At 32.6% G+C, this 24,102-nt stretch overlaps 1 non-coding gene across 1 annotated transcript; it reads right to left on the bottom strand.

Moving 5' to 3' along the window:
• Nucleotides 1-23,471: 23,471 nt before the first annotated feature.
• Nucleotides 23,472-23,578, bottom strand: LOC139865140 (small nucleolar RNA R71). The gene has a single exon (XR_011764664.1). It is a non-coding gene; the product is annotated as a small nucleolar RNA R71 (small nucleolar RNA).
• Nucleotides 23,579-24,102: the final 524 nt, after the last annotated feature.

Below are 24,102 nucleotides of genomic sequence, written 5' to 3'. Positions count from 1 at the left end.
ATCGGGGTTGGAATTAGATTTCTCTATTTTTATGCCCTTTCCCTTATTATTTTCTTTTGCCTTTTTAAATTCAGTTGGGGTAATTTCTATAACATCATCGGAATTCTCGTCGGAATCCGATTCATCGGAGAATTGGTAATCCTCCCAATATTTTGCTTCCTTGGCGGAAACACCATTGACCATAATTAACTTTGGTCGGTTGGTTGAGGATTTTCTTTTACTTAACCGTTTTATTATTTCCCCCACCGGTTCTATTTCTTCATTCGGTTCTGATTCTTCTTCCGGTTCTGATTCTTCTTCCGGTTCCGACTCTTCTTCCGGTTCCTCTTCGGGAACTTGTGAATCAGTCCACAAATCATTCCAATTTACATTTGACTCTTCATTATTATTAGGTGAGTCAATGGGACTTGTTCTAGAGGTAGACATCTATCACATAATATCAAACACGTTAAGAGATTAATATATCACATAATATTCATATGTTAAAAATATATAGTTTCCAACAAAAATGTTAAGCAATCATTTTTAAAGAAAACACGGTCGAAGTCCAGACTCACTAATGCATCCTAACAAACTCGATAAGACACACTAATGCAAATTTTCTGGTTCTCTAAGACCAACGCTCGGATACCAACTGAAATGTCCCGTTCTTATTGATTAAAAACGTTCCATATTAATTGATTTCGTTGCGAGGTTTTGACCTCTATATGAGACGTTTTTCAAAGACTGCATTCATTTTTAAACAAACCATAACCTTTATTTCATCAATAAAGGTTTAAAAAGCTTTACGTAGATTATCAAATAATGATAATCTAAAATATCCTGTTTACACACGACCATTACATAATGGTTTACAATACAAATATGTTACAACAAAATAAGTTTCTTGAATGCAGTTTTTACACAATATCATACAAGCATGGACTCCAAATCTTGTCCTTATTTAAGTATGCGACAGCGGAAGCTCTTAATAATCACCTGAGAATAAACATGCTTAAAACGTCAACAAAAATGTTGGTGAGTTATAGGTTTAACCTATATATATCAAATCGTAACAATAGACCACAAGATTTCATATTTCAATACACATCCCATACATAGAGATAAAAATCATTCATATGGTGAACACCTGGTAACCGACAATAACAAGATGCATATATAAGAATATCCCCATCATTCCGGGACACCCTTCGGATATGATATAAATTTCGAAGTACTAAAGCATCCGGTACTTTGGATGGGGTTTGTTAGGCCCAATAGATCTATCTTTAGGATTCGCGTCAATTAGGGTGTCTGTTCCCTAATTCTTAGATTACCAGACTTAATAAAAAGGGGCATATTCGATTTCGATAATTCAACCATAGAATGTAGTTTCACGTACTTGTGTCTATTTTGTAAATCATTTATAAAACCTGCATGTATTCTCATCCCAAAAATAATAGATTTTAAAAGTGGGACTATAACTCACTTTCACAGATTTTTACTTCGTCGGGAAGTAAGACTTGGCCACTGGTTGATTCACGAACCTATAACAATATATACATATATATCAAAGTATGTTCAAAATATATTTACAACACTTTTAATATATTTTGATGTTTTAAGTTTATTAAGTCAGCTGTCCTCGTTAGTAACTGATAATGCTAAAAACGAACATATATTTCATAGCATTATTCCTCAAGAAAGACAAGCTTTTAGTTGCAATTGTTCTATTTACAAGTGATATTCGTTTAAATAATAAAAGGTGAAGACAAAAGACAGATTCGACGAATTGAAGACGCAAACGACCAAAAAGCTCAAAAGAACAAAAGACAATCAAAAAGGTTCCAATTATTGATAAGAAACGTCTCGAAATTACAAAAGTACAAGATTCAAAACGCAAAGTACAAGATATTAAATTGTACGCAAGGACGTTCGAAAATCCGAAACCGGGACCAAAGTCAACTCTTAACGCTCGACGCAACGGACTAAAAATTACAAGTTAACTATGTATATAAATATAATATAATATATAATTAATTATATTAATTATATATATATTATATTTATATATATAAAACCGTCGGCAGAGAAAACTCCAAGGACTGAGCTGTAATTTCTATCTCCGCGACTCGCGGAGTTTGGAGAGGCTTTTGCCGCGAGTCGCGGAGCCCCAATTTTCAACTCTGGCTATAAAGCCAACCGAATTCTGATCAAATTTCATCATCTTTTCTTCCTCATTCATACGTAAAACATATATATATATATATAATTTATATTTTAATTTTAATTTTAATTCTAATAATAAGGGTATGTTAGCGAATGTTGTAAGGGTGTAAGTCGAAATTCTGTCCGTGTAACGCTACGCTATTTTTAATCATTGTAAGTTATGTTCAACCTTTTTACATTAATGTCTCGTAGCTAAGTTATTATTATGCTTATTTAAAACGAAGTAATCATGATGTTGGGCTAATTACTAAAATTGGGTAATTGGGCTTTGTACCATAATTGGGGTTTGGACAAAAGAACGACACTTGTGGAAATTAGACTATGGGCTATTAATGGGCTTTATATTTGTTTAACTAAATGAAAGTTTGTTAATGTTAATATAAAGATTTACAATTGGGCGTCCCTATAAATTACCATATACACTCGATCGGACACGATGGGCGGGGTATTTATATGTACGAATAATCGTTCATTTAACCGGACACGGGAATGGATTAATAGCCACTAGAATAATTAAAACAGGGGTGAAATTACATTCAAGGGTAATTGGTGTAATTGTTAACAAAGTAGTAAAACCTTGGTTTACACGCAGTCGATAACCTGGTGTATTCATTAAACAAAGTATTAAAACCTTGTTACAATTCGAATCCCCAATTAGTTGGAATATTTAACTTCGGGTATAATAATAATTTGACGAGGACACTCGCACTTTATATTTATGACTGATGGACTGTTATGGACAAAAACCAGATGGACATATTGAATAATCCAGGACAAAGGACAATTAACCCATGGGCATAAAACTAAAATATACACGTCAAACATCATGATTACGGAAGTTTAAATAAGCATAATTCTTTTATTTCATATTTAATTTCCTTTATTTTATATTTAATTGCACTTCTAATTATCGCACTTTTATTTATTTTATTTTATCGCACTTTTAATTATCGTACTTTTTAATTATCGCAAGTTTATTTTATCGCACTTTTATTATTCGCAATTTCATTATCATTATTTACTTTACGCTTTAATTTAAGTCTTGTATTTATTTTATATTTTACATTAGGTTTTAACTGCGACTAAAGTCTTAAAATCGACAAACCGGTCATTAAACGGTAAAAACCCCCCTTTATAATAATAATATTACTTATATATATATTTGTATTTTTATAAAAGTAAACTAATATAGCGTTGAGCTTTGTTTAAAGATTTCCCTGTGGAACGAACCGGACTTACTAAAAACTACACTACTGTACGATTAGGTACACTGCCTATAAGTGTTGTAGCAAGGTTTAAGTATATCCATTCTATAAATAAATAAATATCTTGTGTAAAATTGTATCGTATTTAATAGTGTTTTCCTAGTAAAATAATAACTATTTTATATACCACCTCGCTTCACATCAAGTATTCTTGGCGCCGCTGCCGGGGAACTATCTTAAAAGCCGGAAGCGCAACGCTAATATAAAAAAAAAAAAAAAGATTTTTAGTTACTTTTATTAAAAGTCGTTTTTGTAAAAATACGTTTTAATTATTCGAAAAATATAAAAAGAAAAACAAAAATATAAGTATTTTTAAGATTTTGTTAAATATTTAAGTTTTATAAGTTTCTTTATTTTTATTTTAGTTTATAAAAATATAAGTTTTAATATCTTTTATTTAATTAAAAAACAGAAAACAGATATAAATAAAATAAACAGAAAATAAAAAAAATAAAATAAAAATAAAGAAAAACGCGTAAAAACACAAAGCTGTCAACTGAATTCCTGAACCCCGCGACTCGCGGGGTTTTCTTCTTTAATCACCGCAACTCGCGGAGCTTCTCTGACACGCGCACAGGAAGCCCTAATCGAGCATTAATTACGGATTATTATTAATATTAATTATTAAACCTAATTATTATTATTATTAGTTTTAGTTTTATTTTTACTTTTTATTTATTTATGTATTTAGTATTAATTAGTTTTATTAAATTGTAAAATTTGTAGTTTTATTAAATAAATAATATAAAAATAATATTTTTATAAAAATTGTACTTTTTACAACTTTTTATATATTTTTATATTTTGTCCCTTTTTAATCGTTGTAGCGTAAAATTTGTATTTTTTAGCTCATATTTAATTTTAAACTTAGTTTTTGCTTTAGTTATTTTTACTCCTAGATTTTTAGGCTTTGCCGTAGAATTCCTTAAGTGCTTTTTCTTTAGACTAAGATTTAGGTGCTTTAGAATTTTGCGACGCCTTTTTAAGTTTTAGTTTCTTTTTAAGTTATTTCCATTTGGGATTTAGTTTTTCCTGTAAAGCTTTAATATTTTTAGACCTTTTATTATGTATCAATTATCATTCCAATTAGTAATCTCAATTTGCGATTATAATTTTAAGTTAGTTGTAGTAATAAGGTTAGGTTAGTAAAGTATTTTTAAGTTTTGATAAGTTTCTTTTATTTTTTTTCCGTCACCTTTTATTTTTCAACCATTTTTATTTTTTTTTTCTTTTTCGACCTTTTGCGACGAACTCTTTTTCTCTCTCTTATTTCTCGCTATTCTAGTTTTTAGGACTTAGAATTTTTTCTACTTCTTATCTAAATTTCTTAAAATTACGAAAATTTATTTTAAGTGGTTAAATTAATAGACATCAAAATTTTCTGGTTCGTAGTAATAGTTGGATTTGTACGTAGACCGGGTTATTGGAGCCAAACAGTCCTCAATTATATTGAGACCAAACGAATCCTGCCCCTCTGCTGCATCTTTTGGCTATTCGAAACGTGGGCAAAATCAGAAAAGTCTATTGATTGGATAACTTATTATAATTTTTCTTTCCTTTTAAAAACTAATAGGATATTCAGTGAATGCACCGAGCAAGACGTTCATCACCTTTTGTACGTTCACCACCTGTAACTAGATCAAGACGTTTAACAAATATAACCGCCGTTGATTTTTCTTTAGAATCGTCATCCAGTAGACCAAGTACTTCAGTTCAAATTTCCGATAATCCATTTTTTGAACCCAACCTCACAATTGAGAATCCAGAGAATATTCAGGAACGGTTCATAGATCCTGAACCATTAAAATTTCCTCCGGAACCACCAATCATTCAAACAGAGATTGTCGAGGAACGAACCATTAAAACAGAATCATCTAGTGATACCGATTCAACAAATTCAATTATGGAGAATCTAGAACCTCTAAGTATGGAAGACCGAATGAGAGCTAAACGCACTGGCCAAGGTCACGCAATTACTCATCCAGACATTAATGCGCCAGATTATGAAATCAAAGGACAAATTCTACACATGGTGACTAATCAATGCGAATTTAGTGGTGCGCCGAAGGAAGATCCAAATGAACATCTACGTACCTTTAATAGGATCTGCACACTATTTAAAATCTGAGAAGTGGAGGATGAACAGATATATCTCATGTTATTTCCCTGGACTTTAAAGGGAGAAGCCAAAGATTGGTTGGAATCGTTACCTGAAGGGGCGATCGATACATGGGACGTTTTAATTGACAAATTTCTTAAACAATTCTTTCCTGCATCTAAAGCCGTAAGACTTCAAGCAGAAATTGTTACGTTCACACAGAAACCAAATGAAACTCTATATGAGGCGTGGACAAGATATGGAAAGTTGTTAAGAGGATGTCCGCAACATGGTTTAGACACCTGTCAAATAGTACAAATATTCTACCAAGGATGCGACATCACTACAAGAAAAGACATAGATATAGCAGCTGGTGGTTCTATTATGAAGAAAACCGAAACTGATGCTTACAAAATTATTGATAACACTGCTTCCCACTCACATGAGTGGCACCAAGAAAAAGATATCATTAGATCATCTAAAGCAGCTAGAGCCGATTCTAGCCATGACTTAGATTCCATTTCCGCAAAGATAGATGCTTTCGAGAGACGAATGGAAAAGATGACTAAAGATATTCATGCTATACGAATTAGTTGTGAGCAGTGTGGAGGACCACATTTGACAAAAGATTGTCTAAGTATTGAATTAACAATGGAACAAAGAGAGAATATTTCATACATAAACCAAAGGCCTGGAAATAATTATCAGAATAATTATCAACCGCCAAGACCGATTTACAATCAAAACCAGAATTATAACCGAAATATTCCATACAACAACCAACAAGGTCCTAGCAATCAACAAGTATCCAATAATACTTACAATCAGCAAAGACCAAATTTTCAAAACAAACCACCACAACAAACCGATGATAAAAAGCCGAATTTAGAAGATATGATGACAAAGCTAGTTGAAACTCAAACGCAGTTTTTCACATCTCAAAAACAAACCAATGAACAAAATGCTCAAGCATTTAGAAATCAACAAGCTTCTATTCAAAATCTGGAACAAGAAGTAAGTAACCTAGCAAGGTTAATAGGTGAAAGGAAACCGGGAAGTTTACCTAGTGATACAAATGCTAACCCCCGGAATGAAACAGCTAAAGCTATTACCACAAGAAGTGGTACAACACTTAAATCACCTGAAATACCTGTAACTTCTGATGAAACTATTCCTACTCCACAAGAACCACAACCTGATCAAGATAAGGAAAAAGAACCGGTAGTTGAAAAGGTTAAACCTTATGTTAAACCATACCAACCACCACTTCCTTACCCGAGTAAAATGAAGAAAGAAAAACTTGAAGCCGAGCAATCCAAATTCTTGGATATGTTTAAACAGATAAATGTAAATCTTCCTTTCATTGATGTGATTTCAGGAATGCCTAGATATGCTAAATTCTTGAAAGATCTAATCTCAAATAGAAAGAAAATGGAAGAACTCTCGGCTGTTACTATGAATGCTAATTGTTCAGCAGTGCTGTTGAATAAGATACCAGAAAAACTATCTGATCCAGGAAGTTTCACAATTCCATGTTTTCTGGGTAGTCTTAGTTCAATAGAAGCATTGGCAGACTTAGGTGCTAGTATAAATTTAATGCCGTATTCACTATACGCTAAACTAGACCTTGGAGAATTGAAACCAACAAGAATAAGCATACAACTAGCCGATAGATCAATAAAATATCCTAGAGGGATAATGGAGAACATGCTAGTTAAAGTTGGTACTTTAGTATTTCCAGTAGATTTTGTTGTTCTGGACATGGAAGAAGATTCTCAAGTTCCTCTCATACTAGGAAGACCATTCTTAAACACGGCTAAAGCAATGATAGACGTGTTCGGTAAGAAACTGACCCTAAGTATAGAGGATGAGAGTGTTACCTTTTCAGTTGATAGAGCAATGCAACAACCACAATCTGCAGATGATACATGTTATTATATTCAAACTATAGATGCGCATGCAGAATTATTAGAAGAATTTCCAGAATTACAAGGAACGGGAGAATGTTCTTTAGGAGAAGGTAATGAACCAATTGATGAAGCTGAAATGTTAGCTACACTTATAGCTAATGGATATGAACCAACAACAGAAGAAATTCAAATGCTAAAAGAAGAAGACAGATATCGATATAAATCATCGATAGAAGAACCTCCGAAATTAGAGTTAAAGCCACTTCCAAACCATTTGGAATACGCTTATTTACATGGTGAATCTGAATTACCTGTAATAATATCGTCTTCTCTTACTGAAAATGAGAAATCACAACTCATTTCTGTGTTGAAAGCTCATAAACCAGCCATTGCATGGAAGATTCATGATATTAAAGGAATAAGTCCTTCGTATTGCACACATAAAATCCTTATGGAAGAAGGTCATAAAACGTATGTGCAACGCCAACGAAGACTAAATCCTAATATGCAAGATGTAGTTAAGAAAGAGATTATTAAACTGCTAGATGCAGGTTTAATTTATCCAATCTCTGATAGTCCATGGGTAAGCCCAGTTCAATGCGTACCTAAGAAGGGTGGCATGACTGTCATTACAAATGAGAAAAATGAGCTTATTCCTACTAGGACTGTAACAGGATGGCGTGTATGTATTGATTATAGAAAATTAAATGACACCACCAGAAAAGATCACTTTCCCTTACCTTTCATAGATCAAATGTTGGAAAGATTAGCCGGAAATAGTTACTATTGTTTTCTAGATGGATTTTCCGGATATTTTCAAATTCCAATAGCACCCGAAGATCAAGAGAAAACCACATTCACGTGCCCTTATGGTACTTTTGCTTACAAACGCATGCCATTTGGACTTTGCAACGCCCCTGCAACCTTTCAAAGGTGTATGATGGCGATTTTTCACGACATGATAGAAGAATGCATGGAAGTATTCATGGATGACTTTTCAGTCTTCGGTGATACATTTAAATCATGTCTAGTTAATCTGGAACGAATGCTAATTAGATGCGAAAAATCAAATCTAGTACTTAATTGGGAGAAATGCCATTTCATGGTTAAAGAAGGCATCGTTCTTGGACATAAAATTTCAAAAGAAGGAATTGAAGTGGATAGAGCTAAAGTAGATGTAATTGCTAAACTTCCACATCCCACCAATGTTAGAGGAGTTAGGAGTTTTCTAGGGCATGCCGGTTTTTACCGACGTTTCATAAAAGATTTTTCTAAAATTGTCACTCCTATGAATAAACTCCTAGAAAAGGATGCGCCATTCATCTTTTCAGATGAGTGTATCAAATCTTTTAATATTCTTAAAGAAAAACTCACTAATGCGCCGATCATGATAACACCAAATTGGAATCTACCATTTGAACTAATGTGCGATGCAAGTGATTTTGCAATGGGAGCCGTTTTAGGACAAAGAATTGAAAAACGATTTCAACCTATATATTATGCTAGTAAGACATTACAAGGAGCACAAACGAACTATACAACTACTGAAAAAGAACTCCTTGCTATTTTCTTTGCTTTTGACAAATTTCGATCATATCTCGTTCTAGCAAAAACGGTGGTCTATACCGACCATTCTGCTCTTAGATACCTATTTTCAAAACAAGATGCTAAACCAAGATTAATCCGTTGGATCTTACTCTTACAAGAGTTTGATATCGAAATCCGAGATAAAAGAGGAGCAGAAAATCTCGCCGCTAATCATCTTTCTCGTCTTGAAAATCCCGAATTAGAAGTTCTGAATGAATCGGCCATACAAGACAACTTTCCTGATGAATATCTATTGAAGATAGATTATAAAGAAATCCCATGGTTTGCAGACTATGCAAACTACTTAGTTTGTGGATTCCTTGAAAAAGGATTATCGTACCAAAGACGAAAGAAATTCTTCAGTGATATAAAACACTATTTCTGGGAAGATCCACATCTGTTTAAAAGTTGTCCCGATGGAATAATACGCCGATGTGTATTTGGAGATGAAGCTAGTAAAATTTTAAACCATTGTCACACAGGACCAACAGGAGGGCATTATGGGCCTCAACTAACAGCAAGAAAAGTTTATGAAGCTGGATTCTATTGGCCTACAATTTACAAAGACGCACACCTTCTTTGCAAATCCTGTGATGCATGTCAAAGGGCCGGAAGAATAAGTCAACGTGATGAAATGCCACAAAATGTCATCCAAGTATGTGAAGTATTTGACATTTGGGGTATTGACTTTATGGGTCCATTTTCAAAATCTCATAATAATCTATATATACTCGTAGCCATTGATTATGTATCTAAATGGGCGGAAGCACAAGCTCTCCCAACTAACGATGCACGAGTTGTAGTCAACTTTTTAAAACGTCTTTTTGCAAGGTTTGGAACACCGAAAGCTTTAATAAGCGATCGGGGTACTCATTTCTGTAATAATCAACTTGAGAAAGTTCTTAAAAGATATGGAGTAACTCATAAAATCTCCACCGCATATCATCCACAAACAAGTGGACAAGTTGAAAATACCAACCGAGCTTTAAAACGTATTCTAGAGAAAACCGTAGGATCAAATCCGAAGGAATGGTCCATTAAATTGGAGGATGCACTCTGGGCTTTTAGAACAGCCTACAAAACTCCAATTGGAACCACACCTTTTAGACTTGTTTATGGAAAAGCATGTCATCTTCCAGTAGAAATTGAACACAAAGCATTTTGGGCTTTGAAGACATGTAATCTTGATTTATATGAAGCTGGACGTCTACGATTAAGTCAACTAAACGAATTAGAAGAATTAAGACATGAAGCATACGAAAATTCGTTAATCTATAAAGAAAGAACGAAGAAATGGCATGATAAAAGAATCAGAAGTTCAAAAGAATTTAAAGAAGGAGACAGAGTTCTTCTTTTCAATTCACGATTCAAGCTATTTCCTGGAAAATTGAAATCAAGATGGTCTGGACCATTCATAGTCAAAAGAGTTTTCCCATACGGAACGATAGAATTGATAAATTCAAATGGGATTGAATTTAAAGTTAATGGTCACAGAGTTAAACATTACATACATGGTCCGATGGAAGTCGACAACGAAGTTAATCACAATTTCGACACCACAGCTAACTAAGTGTGGGGAGAATCAAGTCTTTAAAGGATAATATGTATTTCTGTTAGAGTTAGATTGTCTGTTTTCGTGTAGTTCTCGAAAATGGAACACGTATGGTCTTTCCCTAGCAGACCCTAAAGAACTAGTCTTCTCCCCCCATTCTGAATTTTTATTTTTTTTAGGTTTTTACGAAATGAAGACTGCCTGTGAACTAAACCATGGTCTAATGCTACACGCTTTGATCACTAAAAGAAATAATGACATACTACCGAGCGAATTAGTATCAGTAATCAGAGAAAGAATGGACGGAGTTAGAAAAGGATCCAGATGCGAAGATAATAAGTTACAATTTGGTAAAGGAAAATCAAAATCCGCAGCGAAAAGAAGAGCACGACACCTAGAACGATGTCACAAATGCGAAAAATGGTCACATGGAGGTAAATGTTCAAATAATCAAACCTATTCAAATACCGAATTTGTTACTTTATGCAGAGACGGACCGTTCATATGTTTAGAAGAAAAGACACTGAATGCTCGAGGTTACGCCTTTGGAGCCATGGAAAACCAATTAAACCGACTATCTTATGAATGGAATAGATCATATAACTAAGAAATCTATTTCACAGGTATGTCTGTACAGTTTTTATTTTTATTTTTATTTTTAACCTTTTGATAATAAACGCTAATTTGTTCGCTAAAAAGTATTAAATTGGTATTAAATAAAATTAGGTTTGGCGACCGAAATTATTGATATCATTCAAAAATTTATTACATCACTGCGAAATTTAACGTTTATTCTTAAGGTATAAATATCTTTAATCAATCAACCCAAAATATTTCAAAAATTCGTCATGAGTTAAATTAGGTCTTGGAACCGAAATTACTTTACCGAAAAGAGGGGCGCATATTTTTGATAATATTTGATTGATTAAAGTGGGATAAAAAGACAAAAAGATTTTTAATTTTATTTTTACCATATTTTTAAAATTAATATTTAAATCTTAAATTAATATTGTAAACTCTGTAAAAACAATATATTTAAAATTGTAAATATTTGAAAAATTAATATAAGTTTGATATGAATTTATAAATTTTTAAATTAAGTTTGGTGTGAATTTTTAATTTTTAAAATATTAATTTTTAATTTTATGCATTTCAAATTTTGAGTTTGGTGTGAATTTTTAATATTAATTTTGAATTTTATATCTAAGTTGTGTGAATATAAAAACAAAAATTTACTTTATCTCATTAAGTTAAAAATATGATTTTTAAAATTCGTCGTAAGTTGAAGACTAGGTCTTTGAACCGAAATTGCTTTACCCGAGGGAGGGACGAGAACTTTTATTATCATTATTTTTAATCTTATTGATTTAAAGTATGCCAAAAACATTGAAAAAACCCCAAAAATCTTAGCTTTTAAAACAATCGCTACAAAAAGACAAATTTTAAAATTTTGTCGAAGGACGGACTAGGACATCGATCCGAAACGACCTCGTCCTAAATAACAAGGGAAACAAAATTTTAAAATTAATTACTAAATTGTTTTAATAAGTTAAAGATTATAAAAAAAAAAAAAAAAAAAAAAAATACCAAACTCCGCGACTCGCGGAGTTTGAAGTACAAAACCTCCGCGACTCGCGGAGAGACTAAAAACCGGAAAAAAAAATAAAGAGCTGAACAGATCAGTTTACTCCCCAAAACAAAAACAACTCGAAAAATACTGCAAAAACACTGCGAAAAAACCCGAAAACCAACCCCAAAAATCACAATTTTTAACCGTTAATCACCAAATTTTTTGCTAAAATCATGTTAAGAAGGATGCTATCTAAGAATTTCTCAAGAAAAACGGTAAATTTCTACACCTAAACACCATTTAATTCGAAATTTGGTGTTCTTGAGCTATTTTTTCCCCAATTTGATTTTGATGCTTTTTAGTGTAATTAGACTTAAATTGTTTATGTATTATGCTTGTATAACCTAGATTGATGCTGTTTAACATGATTAGAAGCCTTAAACTTCAAATTTTGAATAATCTAGGGTTTGTGTTCTTGAGCAATTTGGGGCTTTTTGATATAAACAGGTTATGGCCGATTTTTGTCATGAATTGTTGCTAAATTGAGTAGTGTAACATGTCTAGGTAGTTAAATGATCCAAACTTTGAGCCTAAACATGATTTTGAGAATTAAAGTGGACTTTTTCAAGTCCAAAATTCATGAACTTGATTTTTGAAAGATAATGCCATTTGAGACTTGTTTATTTGCTAGTAATGATTATTTTGACATGTTATTTGAGTTGAATGCTTATGAACTTGGCGAAAATTTTCGTATATGCTTATTTGAAAAAGTATAGATTTGATAAAAATGTGAAAATGAGCTTAAGTTTGATATAAATTGATAATGTCATTGTAATTATTTTGATTGATGATTTTGCTGACACTAATGCATATTTGGATGCACAAAATTTGTGTTTGATGTGTTTTGCAGAATGAAAGGGGTGAATCTTCATCCCAAGCCCGCCATGCTCCTGCTGAGAATTTGGAACAACAGGATGTAGATAACTACTACAAGCAGGATGTACCTCATCCAGTCATGACCTTTTCCGATATGCATTTGGAAGAGTTGCACCCGAACCTGAGATTTGACAGACTTTGGATAGATTATCCAAAATATCAACGGGGTTTGCATACTCTTCATTCCAAGGTTGTTGAGGTACCGAGGGTCATAGAATGGGGACCCTTGGAAGCTGTAGAATTGGCCGGGCCAATTAGGGAATTACTTGTACAGAGGTATGGTAATTCTTCTTTTAATGACTGGATATGTTTATTCACCATACGCAGACCTGTATATAAAGTATGGTGTGAAGATTTGTTATGTAGTATAGAGTTGAATGATCGGGTAGCTAGTTTAACCGATCGTTCTTTTATTAGATTTTTGTTAGGCGGTTCGATGCGCCACATGTCTTTACTGGACATGGCTCAGGCTTTACGTATATATACGCCTGAGGAGTTAGCGTCTGCCGATTGTAGAGGATTGATACTAAACGGTAGAAGGATAGATGAGAATTTTGATACACACGGTGTGTGGAGTCAAATGACAAGCCATCACCGTTTCAAAGGGGGAAACTACTCTTATTTGGATATAGATAGAGCCGAATTAAGAGTAATACATAGGTTTTTAGCTAATTCGATTACACAAAGGGGTAAAAACAAAGAAAAGGTAAATGAACAAGATTTGTTTTACCATATGTGTATTCGAGACCCACAGAGCGCTGTAAGTATACCATATTGTGTGGGTTATTATTTATCAGCTATGGTTCGGGGGATGCGTCCACATAGCATAATAGGAGGTGGTATTTTTATTACTTTGATTGGTAAATATCTCGGTGTGGATATAAGTCGGGGGGGATTATTACTAGAAGAGCCGGAACCCCGCGACACTATAGGTTTAAATGTATACCATGGTGCGAAAGTTTTGAAGCGGCGAAATAACGCCGCAGTACGATACCATGGTAGACATCCACAGGCGGAGAGAAACCAGGAACAAGGTAATGTAGGAGGGGGGAATGAGATGCAAGAAATGCATAGGTTTATAGCTTCTCAGGAATACGAAAATGCTAGACAGAGAGCATTTGAAGATTGGCAAGTTCATCAGAACCAGATCATAGCGCATTGCCAACATATAGGTAGAAACTATATTCCTACACCGAAACCCGTCTTCCCTCCTTGGTCGATAGAGATGCAGCCACCATATCCTACGTATGACCCTGCCGAAGCATTCTATAGCACTTATGGTTATGCGTGGAACCCCTATTGGTACCAATATCATCCTTAGTTTATTATTATTTTTTTATTTTATAATTTGTAATTATTGATACATTTAATATTTTTGTTAATATTGTAATCATTTTTATAATTATCTAACTTTTATTCTTAGATTTTAATAATTTTTGAATGTGGGGTAATAAACCAAACTTCAAAAATATGTATATATGTTTGCAGTTTATCTTATGTACACAACAGGGTAAAACAACGCATTTTCAAAGACTGGCATTAAGTTCAGCAAAAGCAACTAATTTTGACGACAAGATGCAAAATATATGTGAAATAACAACAAGACGGAATGAACAAATGATGTGCACCATTTATCATTCAGCAAACAAACGCCAATATATTTGGAAACTTTGGTAAAAATTTAATCATTTTCACACAAATCACCCTCAATAATTTAAATTGTTACTGATTTCTTGCAAATGAGGGCATTGGAAGATCTTAAGTGTGGGAAGGGATTAAATTCTTTCGGATTTTAAAATTTTTATATTAAACACTTGGTTACCATTAAAAATACTAGTAAAGCAGTAGTTGTATTAGAATCTAGTGCTCTCTGATAAAAAAGAACAGCCCTAGTCTTATATACTGACTACCCAATTCTAGTAAAATTTTTCAATTAAATGAATTCAAATCATGTTTATACATATTTATGAACGATAAAACTAGGTTTTAACACCGAAATTATTGTTACCTCGGAAAGGACATAAATTGAGAAACAAACTAAAATGTTAAAATTCATTTAAAATGGAATAGAGGACGATAAAAAGGAAAATAAAAGCCAAGTGTGGGAAAATTTACCAAGTTATTTTAAACATATGTCACATATATCTGTAACCAATAACTGAAAATACTTCTGCTTTGAACTAAACTAAACTGTTTTACCCGATGAAAGAAAAGAAGAGATGGATCTACACGATGAATCAATTCCATCATTAAAAGGAAGTAAAGTCTTCCGAAAAAGACACGCGCTTCTTGATTTAGGTCATGAAGTTGTCGTCCAGACCAGCTGTAGGTTGACGAAAAATCTAGAAAAGTCATCTCTAAAATCGGCTGGAAATCCACGGACCTCAGCATTAAACAGGGTCGCCAAGTGGTCAGATTTATCCTAACCATGAGAAGGATTTATCTCGTACAATGGGGGGGCACCATGCAAATTAGCTGGATAAGACTAATGAATCAGATCCCCAGAAAGGATAATCTCCTTAAAGATTAAAAATCAGCTTTTAAGACTGATATTACTCAATCCTAGAGATTGACCTTAAAGATTGAGAATTACAAACTCATGGAATTCAATGATATCTAAACTCGAGCTTAAACGAGAAAATATTTTGATCAAAAATTATAAACCGATTTGTTTTCTGAAAACCCTATTTTCAATACGTTCATTACCATTGAACGTAAAATCCTAGGAATTCACCTGGAATTCATTAGGTCACCTGAACTAAATCGGGTGTCAACCGTAAGAACGGTGGTTGCATAGCATGGTCAAAGACAGGACCTTGTGTCAAACCGACAAATTATAAGGGTGAGCTTTACTATTGCTCCTACCAAGGATAGTAATTGCGTCCGACACGTTATAGACCATAATTAAAAGCATGTCACGGGACATTGCCTTAACAGTTGCTTGTTCAACGCTTTCCTTTACAACCGGACGGTAGTTTGCCGAAAGGTAATATACGGAACAAGTAAACTGGACGTGTTGCTTTCCTAATACAAGGTTAGCAAGTGGGTGACACAAAACCGCAAGTTTTGAGCTAAAATTTTCAAATCTGAAACCCACCAAACCCACAAAAATATTTTGCAAACACCGGTAAAGGGTTATTCCGGAAAACTTATCTAGGGTAAAAACTAGATTTCAAAAGATCAAATGTTTTCATAAAGATCCAATTTCCTTAATGGATCTAAATTTTTATAGTCATGTGGGACTGTAAACCATATCGTTACTACCATTGTTTATACCGCCGTATAGAAATCACTGATGTACAAAGTGTGAAGAATAAAGAAGTGATTCTAGTATTTCAAGACAATATTGCTTGAGGACAAGCAACGCTCAAATGTGGGAATATTTGATAATGCTAAAAACGAACATATATTTCATAGCATTATTCCTCAAGAAAGACAAGCTTTTAGTTGCAATTGTTCTATTTACAAGTGATATTCGTTTAAATAATAAAAGGTGAAGACAAAAGACAGATTCGACGAATTGAAGACGCAAACGACCAAAAAGCTCAAAAGAACAAAAGACAATCAAAAAGGTTCCAATTATTGATAAGAAACGTCTCGAAATTACAAAAGTACAAGATTCAAAACGCAAAGTACAAGATATTAAATTGTACGCAAGGACGTTCGAAAATCCGAAACCGGGACCAAAGTCAACTCTTAACGCTCAACGCAACGGACTAAAAATTACAAGTTAACTATGTATATAAATATAATATAATATATAATTAATTATATTAATTATATATATATTATATTTATATATATAAAACCGTCGGCAGAGAAAACTCCAAGGACTGAGCTGTAATTTCTATCTCCGCGACTCGCGGAGTTTGGAGAGGCTTTTGCCGCGAGTCGCGGAGCCCCAATTTTCAACTCTGGCTATAAAGCCAACCGAATTCTGATCAAATTTCATCATCTTTTCTTCCTCATTCATACGTAAAACATATATATATATATATAATTTATATTTTAATTTTAATTTTAATTCTAATAATAAGGGTATGTTAGCGAATGTTGTAAGGGTGTAAGTCGAAATTCTGTCCGTGTAACGCTACGCTATTTTTAATCATTGTAAGTTATGTTCAACCTTTTTACATTAATGTCTCGTAGCTAAGTTATTATTATGCTTATTTAAAACGAAGTAATCATGATGTTGGGCTAATTACTAAAATTGGGTAATTGGGCTTTGTACCATAATTGGGGTTTGGACAAAAGAACGACACTTGTGGAAATTAGACTATGGGCTATTAATGGGCTTTATATTTGTTTAACTAAATGAAAGTTTGTTAATGTTAATATAAAGATTTACAATTGGGCGTCCCTATAAATTACCATATACACTCGATCGGACACGATGGGCGGGGTATTTATATGTACGAATAATCGTTCATTTAACCGGACACGGGAATGGATTAATAGCCACTAGAATAATTAAAACAGGGGTGAAATTACATTCAAGGGTAATTGGTGTAATTGTTAACAAAGTAGTAAAACCTTGGTTTACACGCAGTCGATAACCTGGTGTATTCATTAAACAAAGTATTAAAACCTTGTTACAATTCGAATCCCCAATTAGTTGGAATATTTAACTTCGGGTATAATAATAATTTGACGAGGACACTCGTACTTTATATTTATGACTGATGGACTGTTATGGACAAAAACCAGATGGACATATTGAATAATCCAGGACAAAGGACAATTAACCCATGGGCATAAAACTAAAATATACACGTCAAACATCATGATTACGGAAGTTTAAATAAGCATAATTCTTTTATTTCATATTTAATTTCCTTTATTTTATATTTAATTGCACTTCTAATTATCGCACTTTTATTTATTTTATTTTATCGCACTTTTAATTATCGTACTTTTTAATTATCGCAAGTTTATTTTATCGCACTTTTATTATTCGCAATTTCATTATCATTATTTACTTTACGCTTTAATTTAAGTCTTGTATTTATTTTATATTTTACATTAGGTTTTAACTGCGACTAAAGTCTTAAAATCGACAAACCGGTCATTAAACGGTAAAAACCCCCCTTTATAATAATAATATTACTTATATATATATTTGTATTTTTATAAAAGTAAACTAATATAGCGTTGAGCTTTGTTTAAAGATTTCCCTGTGGAACGAACCGGACTTACTAAAAACTACACTACTGTACGATTAGGTACACTGCCTATAAGTGTTGTAGCAAGGTTTAAGTATATCCATTCTATAAATAAATAAATATCTTGTGTAAAATTGTATCGTATTTAATAGTATTTTCCTAGTAAAATAATAACTATTTTATATACCACCTCGCTTCACATCAGTAACCTACAACTAGTTGTCCACAGTTAGATGTACAGAAATAAATCGATAAATATTATCTTGAATCAATCCACGACCCAGTGTATACGTATCTCAGTATTGATCACAACTCAAACTATATATATTTTGGAATCAACCTCAACCCTGTATAGCTAACTCCAACATTCACATATAGAGTGTCTATGGTTGTTCCGAAATATATATAGATGTGTCGACATGATAGGTAGAAACATTGTATACGTGTCTATGGTATCTCAAGATTACATAATATACAATACAAGTTGATTAAGTTATGGTTGGAATAGATTTGTTACCAATTTTCACGTAGCTAAAATGAGAAAAATTATCCAATCTTGTTTTACCCATAACTTCTTCATTTTAAATCCGTTTTGAGTGAATCAAATTGCTATGGTTTCATATTGAACTCTATTTTATGAATCTAAACAGAAAAAGTATAGGTTTATAGTCGGAAAAATAAGTTACAAGTCGTTTTTGTAAAGGTAGTCATTTCAGTCGAAAGAACGACGTCTAGATGACCATTTTAGAAAACATACTTCCACTTTGAGTTTAACCATAATTTTTGGATATAGTTTCATGTTCATAATAAAAATCATTTTCTCAGAATAACAACATTTAAATCAAAGTTTATCATAGTTTTTAATTAACTAACCCAAAACAGCCCGCGGTGTTACTACGACGGCGTAAATCCGGTTTTACGGTGTTTTTCGTGTTTCCAGGTTTTAAATCATTAAGTTAGCATATCATATAGATATAGAACATGTGTTTAGTTGATTTTAAAAGTCAAGTTAGAAGGATTAACTTTTATTTGCGAACAAGTTTAGAATTAACTAAACTATGTTCTAGTGATTACAAGTTTAAACCTTCGAATAAGATAGCTTTATATGTATGAATCGAATGATGTTATGAACATCATTACTACCTTAAGTTCCTTGGATGAACCTACTGGAAAAGAGAAAAATGGATCTAGCTTCAATGGATCCTTGGATGGCTCAAAGTTCTTGAAGCAGAATCATGACACGAAAACAAGTTCAAGTAAGATCATCACTTGAAATAAGATTGTTATAGTTATAGAAATTGAACCAAAGTTTGAATATGATTATTACCTTGTATTAGAATGATAACCTACTGTAAGAAACAAAGATTTTTTGAGGTTGGATGATCACCTTACAAGATTGGAAGTGAGCTAGCAAACTTGAAAGTATTCTTGATTTTATGAAACTAGAACTTTTGGAATTTATGAAGAACACTTAGAACTTGAAGATAGAACTTGAGAGAGATCAATTAGATGAAGAAAATTGAAGAATGAAAGTGTTTGTAGGTGTTTTTGGTCGTTGGTGTATGGATTAGATATAAAGGATATGTAATTTTGTTTTCATGTAAATAAGTCATGAATGATTACTCATATTTTTGTAATTTTATGAGATATTTCATGCTAGTTGCCAAATGATGGTTCCCACATGTGTTAGGTGACTCACATGGGCTGCTAAGAGCTGATCATTGGAGTGTATATACCAATAGTACATACATCTAAAAGCTGTGTATTGTACGAGTACGAATACGGGTGCATACGAGTAGAATTGTTGATGAAACTGAACGAGGATGTAATTGTAAGCATTTTTGTTAAGTAGAAGTATTTTGATAAGTGTATTGAAGTCTTTCAAAAGTGTATAAATACATATTAAAACACTACATGTATATACATTTTAACTGAGTCGTTAAGTCATCGTTAGTCGTTACATGTAAGTGTTGTTTTGAAACCTTTAGGTTAACGATCTTGTTAAATGTTGTTAACCCAATGTTTATAATATCAAATGAGATTTTAAATTATTATATTATCATGATATTATCATGTATTAATATCTCTTAATATGATATATATACATTAAATGTCTTTACAACGATAATCGTTACATATATGTCTCGTTTAAAAATCATTAAGTTAGTAGTCTTGTTTTTACATATGTAGTTCATTGTTAATATACTTAATGATATGTTTACTTATCATAGTATCATGTTAACTATATATATATATATCCATTATATGTCATCATATAGTTTTTACAAGTTTTAACGTTCGTGAATCACCGGTCAACTTGGGTGGTCAATTGTCTATATGAAACCTATTTCAATTAATCAAGTCTTAACAAGTTTGATTGCTTAACATGTTGGAAACATTTAATCATGTAAATATCAATCTCAATTAATATATATAAACATGGAAAAGTTCGGGTCACTACAAGACCGACACTTGTGGAAATTGGACTATTGACTATTAATAGATGGGGGGTATTGTCTAATTGAGTGACAACTCATTGGAGTCTGTCGAACCTATCTTCAAATTAATTATCCTAATAATTAATAATGATTATGGTTGTCCTATTTAGTGACGTTCATATGGAATCTATTATAATCATTTAATTAATTATTCGGGTTGGGTAATTGATTATTCAAACTGATCAAGTGGGTAAATTAATATTCATATCTAATCAAAACAGGGGTAGATTACATACAGTGATAACTGGTGTAATTGTTGACAGAAGTGATAACTGCGTCACAGTTTAAATCCTTAATTAGTTGGAATATTTGACTTCGGGTATAAGGGTAATTTGACGAGGACACTCGCACTTTATATTTATGACCGATGGACTATTATGGATAAAAACCAGATAGGTATCAAATAAACCATGACAAAGGACAATTAACCCGAGTAACAATTAATTAAAATCACAACGTCAAACATCATGATTACGGAAGTTTAAATAAGCATAATCCTTTTATTTCATATTCGTTCGCAATTTTATTTATTGTTATTTTATTTATCATCATTTATTTATTTTAGGCACTTTGATTATTGTCATTTATCTTTACGCTTAAAAATATAAAAAATCGACAAACCGGTCATTAAACGGTAAAAACCCCCCTTTTATAATAATATTACTACTTATATATATATATATATTTACATAAATATAGTTTTATAAAAATATAGTACGTAATCACTAGCTCCCTGTGGAACGAACCGGACTTACTAAAAACTACACTACTCTACGATTAGGTACACTGCCTATAGTGTTGTAGCAAAGTTTTGGTATATCTCATCCGTAAATTAATAAAACTTGTGTCATATTTTGTAGTATTTCCTAGTAAAAATAATACTATTTCGTACCCTCACGCTACATCATCAAGTTTTTGGCGCCGCTGCCGGGGAGCGCTAAAACGCTATATTTTTAATTATAATAATATTGAAATAGAATATAATAATATAATAATATTGAAATAGAATATAATAATATAATAATATTTTAGAATCAAAATACGTAAAGTTTTAAAAAGTCGTCGTATTTATTAAATACTTCAGGGGTATATTATGTAACTTGTAATTAATAATTTCTATCATATCGCTTTCATGTGAATAGTAAATTAATTAATTTCTTTTCATTTACTATTCATGAATAGTAAATTAATTAAAAAAAAAAATTGAAAAAAAAATAATAATTATAAAAAAAATATTAATTTGTAAAAAAAAATCGTTTTTAAAAAAAAAAAAAAAAAACAAAAAAAACAAAAACGTAAAAAAAAAAAAAAATTATTAAAAAAAATATATATTTTTTTAAGATTTTGTCTATAAAAAAAATGTTTTTTTTAGTTTTATTACCTTTAGATTTTTAGACTATAGTCGCAACTTTTAGTATTAAGTTTAGTTTTGCCATAGTTATTTTTACTTCTAGAATTTTTAGGCTTTGCCGTAAAATCCCTTAAGTGCTTATTCCTTAGACTAAGTATTAAGTGCTTTAGAATTTTGCGACGCTATTTTTCGCGCTATTTTCTTATTTTTATTTTTCGACGCGTTTACCTATGTATCAATTACAATTCCAATTAGTGATCTCCATTTGTAGCTTTAATTTTAAGATAGTGATCGTTATAAGGTTGGATTAACCGCGTGTTTACAAACCACTCTTCGTCTTTTTCATTTTTCGACACTTTTCGACGCGCACTCTTTTTCTCTCTTATTTCTCGCCATTCTAGTTTTTAGGACTTAGATTTTTTTCTACTTCTTCTCTAAATTTCTTAAAATTACGAAAATTTATTTTAAGTGGTTAAATTGATAGACATCAAAATTTTCTGGTTCGTAGTAATAGTTGGATTTGTACGTGGACCGGGTTATTGGAGCCAAACAGTACTCAATTATATTGAGACCAAACGAATCCTGCCCCTCTGCTGCATCTTTTGGCTATTCGAAACGTGGGTAAAATCAGAAAAGTCTATTGATTGGATAACTTATATAATTTTTCTTTCCTTTTTAAAAACTAATAGGATATTCAGTGAATGCACCGAGCAAGACGTTCGCCGCCGGTCATACGTTCACCACCTGTAACTCGATCAAGACATCGTTTAACAAATATAGCTGCCGTTGATTTTTCTTTAGACTCGTCATCAAGTCGACCGAGTACTTCAACTCAAATTTCCGATAATCCAGTTTTTGAAACCAACCTCACAATTGAGAATCCGGAGATTGCTGAGGAAGAAACCATTAAATCAGAAACCTCTAGTGATTCGGATACAACAAATCCAATCATGGAAAATCTAGAACCTCTAAGTATGGAAGAACGAATGAGAGCCACACGCACGGGCCAAGGTCACGCCATTATTAAGCCAGAAGTTAATGCGCCAGATTATGAAATCAAAGGACAAATTCTACACATGGTAACTAATCAGTGCCAATATAGTGGTGCGCCGAAGGAAGATCCAAACGAACATCTTCGTACGTTTAATAGGATCTGTACACTATTCAAAATCCGAGAAGTTGAGGATGAACAGATCTATCTCATGTTGTTTCCCTGGACTTTAAAGGGAGAAGCCAAAGATTGGTTAGAATCGTTACCTGAAGGGGCGATTGACACATGGGATGTTTTAGTTGAGAAATTTCTTAAAAGATTCTTTCCGGCATCTAAAGCCGTGAGACTTCAAGGAGAAATTGTTACGTTCACACAAAAGCCAAATGAAACATTATATGAGGCGTGGACAAGATTCGGAAGGATGTTGAGAGGATGTCCTCAACACGGTTTAGACACTTAACAAATAGTACAAATATTCTACCAAGGTGTCAACGTTGCTACACGAAAAGACATCGACATAACAGCTGGTGGTTCCATTATGAAGAAAACCGCAACTGAAGCTTACAAAATTATTGATAACACAGCCTCCCACTCGCATGAGTGGCACCAAGAAAAAGATATCTTTCGATCATCTAAAGCGGCTAGAGCCGATTCTAGCCATGACTTTGATTCCGTTTCCGCAAAAATAGATGCTTTCGAAAGACGAATGGAAAAGATGAATAAAGATATTCAAGCAATACGAATCAGTTGTGAGCAATGCGGTGGACCACACTTATTGAAATATTGTCACATTGAACCAACGATGGAACAACGAGAGAATGTTTCCTATATGAACCAAAGGCCGGGAAATAATTATCAAAATAATTATCAACCGCCAAGGCTAAACTTAAATCGAAATCAAAACATTCTTTACAATCCAAAAGGACCCGAAAATAACTGGTATAACCAACAAGGTCCGAATAACCAACCGACTC

This window comes from Rutidosis leptorrhynchoides, chromosome 8 (genome assembly GCF_046630445.1).
Source record: "Rutidosis leptorrhynchoides isolate AG116_Rl617_1_P2 chromosome 8, CSIRO_AGI_Rlap_v1, whole genome shotgun sequence".
Taxonomy (NCBI): Eukaryota; Viridiplantae; Streptophyta; class Magnoliopsida; order Asterales; family Asteraceae; genus Rutidosis; species Rutidosis leptorrhynchoides.
This window is presented reverse-complemented; position numbering and strand designations above follow the sequence as displayed.